The 4,333-nt window shown below is 33.6% G+C and overlaps 1 pseudogene across 1 annotated transcript; it reads left to right on the top strand.

Annotated features, from left to right (window-relative positions):
* Positions 1-2,013: 2,013 nt before the first annotated feature.
* On the top strand, positions 2,014-2,467 carry LOC308347136 (ATP synthase subunit d, mitochondrial-like; annotated as a pseudogene). Its single transcript has one exon. The product of its transcript is annotated as an ATP synthase subunit d, mitochondrial-like (transcript).
* The last annotated feature ends 1,866 nt before the right edge of the window (positions 2,468-4,333 follow it).

Here is a 4,333-nt window from a genome sequence, read left to right as displayed (position 1 = left end):
ATGATGGAAGGAAAGGGGACTCACAAAAAGATGTAAAATACAACAGCATATACATAGAATGTGAAGGGGGGAATAAAAATAAAGTTGTTTCAGAATGTGTTTGAACCTAAGTGACCACCAACTTAATACAGATTGCTATACACTTAGGATATCATAGTAACCACAAACCAGGAACCTGTAACACATAAAAAAATAAAGAGTAAGAAAGCCAAGCATGTTATTGAATCTCATTAATCACAAGGAAAGAGAACAAGAGAAGGAATAAAGAACTACAAATACAACCAGGAACAATGGACAAAATAGCAATAAATACATACCTATCAATAAGTACTTAAAATGTAAATGGTCTAAATGTTCCAATGAAAAGACACAGGGTGGCAAAATAGATTAAAAAACAAGACACATCTATATGCTGCCTATAAGAACAGACTGAAAGTGAAAGGATAGAAGAAGATTATACATGCAAATGAAAGTGAGGAAAAAAGGCAGAGCAGCAATACTTATATCAGATAAAATCGATTTTAAAACAAAGACTGTAACAAGAGGCAAAGAAGGGCACTATATAATAATAATGGGATCAATACAGCAAGAGGATGTAGCAATTTTAAGTATGTACCCAACATAGAAGCACCTTAAAACACACAGCAAATATTGACATACATGACGGGAAAAACTGATAGTAATACAATAAGAGGGGACTTTGACAACCCACTTACAGCAATAGATACATCATTTAGGCAATAAAATCAATAGGAAAACAATCTTTGAATGACACATTAGAACAGATATACATAAGAGATATATACAGAACATTCTATTAATCAACAACAGCATACACATTATTTTCAAGTGCATGTGGAACATTCTCTAGGTCAGAGTACACCTTAGGCCACAAGACAAATCTCTGTACATTTAAGAAGACTGAAATAATATCAAGTATCTTTCCCAACTGCAACTGTATGAAACAATTATGTTAAAAAAAACTGGATAAAACACTATCACATAAAGGCTAAACAATATGCTATTAAACAACCAATGGGTCAATGAAAAACTCAAGGAAGAAATAAAAAAAAAATGTGAGACAAATGAAAATGAAACAATGGTACAAAATTTTTGAGACACAGCAAAAGCAATTCTAAGAGGGAAATTTATAGCCTACCTCAAGAAATGAGAAAAATCTCAGATAAACAATTCAACCTCACACAATTTAACCTCAAACTCTTGTTTGAACAAGAACAAACAAGGCTCAAAGGAAGTAAAAGGAAGGAAATAATAAAGATCAGAATGAAAATAAAAATAGAGGCAAAAACACAAGAGAAAAGATCAATGAAACCAAGGGCTGGTTCTATGAAAAGATAAAAATGATCAATTTTCAGTCAGTCTCACGAAGAACGGAGAGAGGAACCAAATAAGTAAAATCAGAAATGAAATAGGGAAAATAAGAGATGATACCACAGAGACACAAAGAATTATGAGACTACTATGAAAAATTGTACTCCAAATAACTTAAGAACCTAGAAGAAATTGATAGAAACATGCAACCTTCCAAAACTACAATCAGAAGAAATAGAAAATTTGAACAGACTAATTACTAATAAAAAATGCATTGATAATCAACAAGATCTGAACAAATAAAAGACTGAGATCAGATGGCATCACACATGAATTCTATCGAACATTTGAAAAAAAAATTAATACCAATTCTTCTCAAACTATTCCAAAACATATAGGTTCCAAACACATTCTATGCATTCAGAATTACCCTGATATCAAAACCAGATAAAAACTGTACCAAAAAAAGAAAGAAAAAAGAAAAGAAAGAAGTACAGTCCAATATCCCTCCTGACCAAGATGTGAAAGTCCTCAACAAAGTATTAGTGAACCAAATTTGACAATGCATTAAAGACTCTTCACCACAATCAAGATGGTTGCAAAGATGGTTGAATATTTGCAAATCAGGCTGTGGGCTCTGGGCCGCCGGGGTCAATGAAGGATCTCAAGATCGCTGGGTGAAAACTTGCTCTAAAAACCACTGACTGGGTAGCTTTTGTGGGGATCATACCCCAAAACCAGAGGCCATTGCTAACTCCCTGAAATCCTGGAATGAGACACTTACCTCCAGGTTGGCTACTCTCTCTGAGAAACCACCCAGGCTCACTACAAGGTCAATGTGGTAAAGACTGGCTTGGTAGATGACTTTGAGAAGTTTAATGCCCTGAAGTTTCCTGTGCCAGAGGATAAATATACTGTTTAGGTGGATGCTGAAGAAAAAGAAGATGTGAAAAGTTGTGCTGAGTTTTTGTCTCTCAAAGGCCAGGATTGAAGAATATGAAAAAAAGCTGGAGAGGATGAGGAACATAATTCCATTTGATCAGGTGACCATTGGGGACCTGAATGAAGTCTTCCCAGAAACCAAATTAGACAAGAAGTATCCTTACTGGCCTCAAAGCCAATTGAAAATTTATAAACTTGAGATGGGGAGAAAGTTCTGGCCCTTGTATTATAAAAGCTGGACATTAAAAATAATGATATGGTCAAAAAATTTGTAAATCAATGTGATACACCACATTAACAAAATGAAGGATAAAAATCATATGATTATCTCAAGAGATGTAGAAAAAGTGTCTGAAAAATTCAACATCCATTCATGATAAAACCTCTGAACAAAGTGGGTTTAGAGAGAACATACTCAACATAATACAGGCCATATATGACAAACTCACAGATAACATCATACTCAATCATAAAACCTGAGAGGTTTTCCTCTTAGATCAGGTGTAAGACAAGAATGTCCACCCTCACCACTTTTATTCAATATAGTATTGGAAATCCTAGCCATAGCAATTAGACAAGAAAAAGAAATATAAGATATCCTAATTGGTAAGGTAAAAGTACAACTGTCATTACTTAGAGATGACATGATACTGTATAGAGAAAACTCTTAAGACTCTATCAAGAAACTATTGGAAGTAATAATGAATTGCATAAATTTGCAGGATACAAAATTAATATACATAAATTTGTTGCATTTCTGTACACTAATAACAAAGTATCAGAAAAAGAACTCAAGAAGCAATTCCATTTACAACTGCACAGAAAAAATAAAACACCTAAGAATCAACCAAGGAGGTACAATAGTCATACTCTAAAAACCGTAAAACATTGATGGGGAAAAAAAAAAACCCTGAAAGCAACACAAATAAATGCAAAGATCTAACATGTTCATGCATTGGATGAATTGATACTGTTAAAATGTCCATACTACCCAAAGCAACCTACAGATTCAAAGCAATCTCCATCAAAATAACAAAATAACAGCATTTCTCATAGAACTAGAACAAATAATACTAAACTTTGTATGGAACCAGAAGACTTCAAATAGCCAAAGCTATTCTGAGAAAGAAAAACAAAGCTGAATGTATCACAATCCCAGATTTTAAGATATACTACAAAGCTACAATAATCAAAACAGTATGGTATTCATACAAAAACAGATGCATAAATCAATAGAACAAAATAGAGAATTAAGAAATAAACCCATGCTTATATGGTTAACTAATAAATGATAAAGGAGGCAAGAATATACAATGGGGAAAAGAATCTCTTCAAAAAATGGTGCTGAGAAAACCCAACAGCTACATGCAAAAGAATAAAACTGTAGTACTTTCTTATACCATATACAAAAATTAACTCAAGATGGATTAAAGACCTAAATGTGAGACCTGAAACTATAAACTCCTAAAAGAAAACACAGGCAGGCACCTGGCTGGCTCAGTCAGTTAAGTGTCTGTCTTCAGCTCAGGTCATGATCTCAAGGTCCTGGGATCAAGCCTCAGTGGAGAGTCTGCTTCTCCTGCTCCCTCTGCCCCTCCTCCCCAACTCATGCTCTCTCTCTCTCTCTCTTTCAAATAAATAAATGAAATATTTAAAAAGGAAAATATAAGCAATAATCTATTAGACATCAGCCTCAGCAATAATTTTCTAGATATGTCTCCTTAGGCAAGAAAGACAAAATCAAAAACAAACTACTGGCCTAAACTAAAATAATTTGCATAGCAAAGGAAACCACCAATAAAACAAAAAGGCAATCAATTTAATGGGAGAAGATATTTTCAAGTGATTTATCTGATAAGGAGTTATATCCAAAATATATAAAGAATTTCTATAACACCAAAAAACACCAACAATTCGATTAAAAAATGGGCAGAGGAACTGAATAGACATTTTTCCAAAGCTGACATACAGATGGTCAACAGACACATGAAAAGATGCTCAACATCGCTAATCATCAGGGAAATGCAAATCAAAACAACAATGAAATATTATTTTATAC

This window comes from Martes martes (assembly GCF_963455335.1).
Source record: "Martes martes genome assembly, chromosome: 8".
Taxonomy (NCBI): Eukaryota; Metazoa; Chordata; class Mammalia; order Carnivora; family Mustelidae; genus Martes; species Martes martes.
This window is presented reverse-complemented; position numbering and strand designations above follow the sequence as displayed.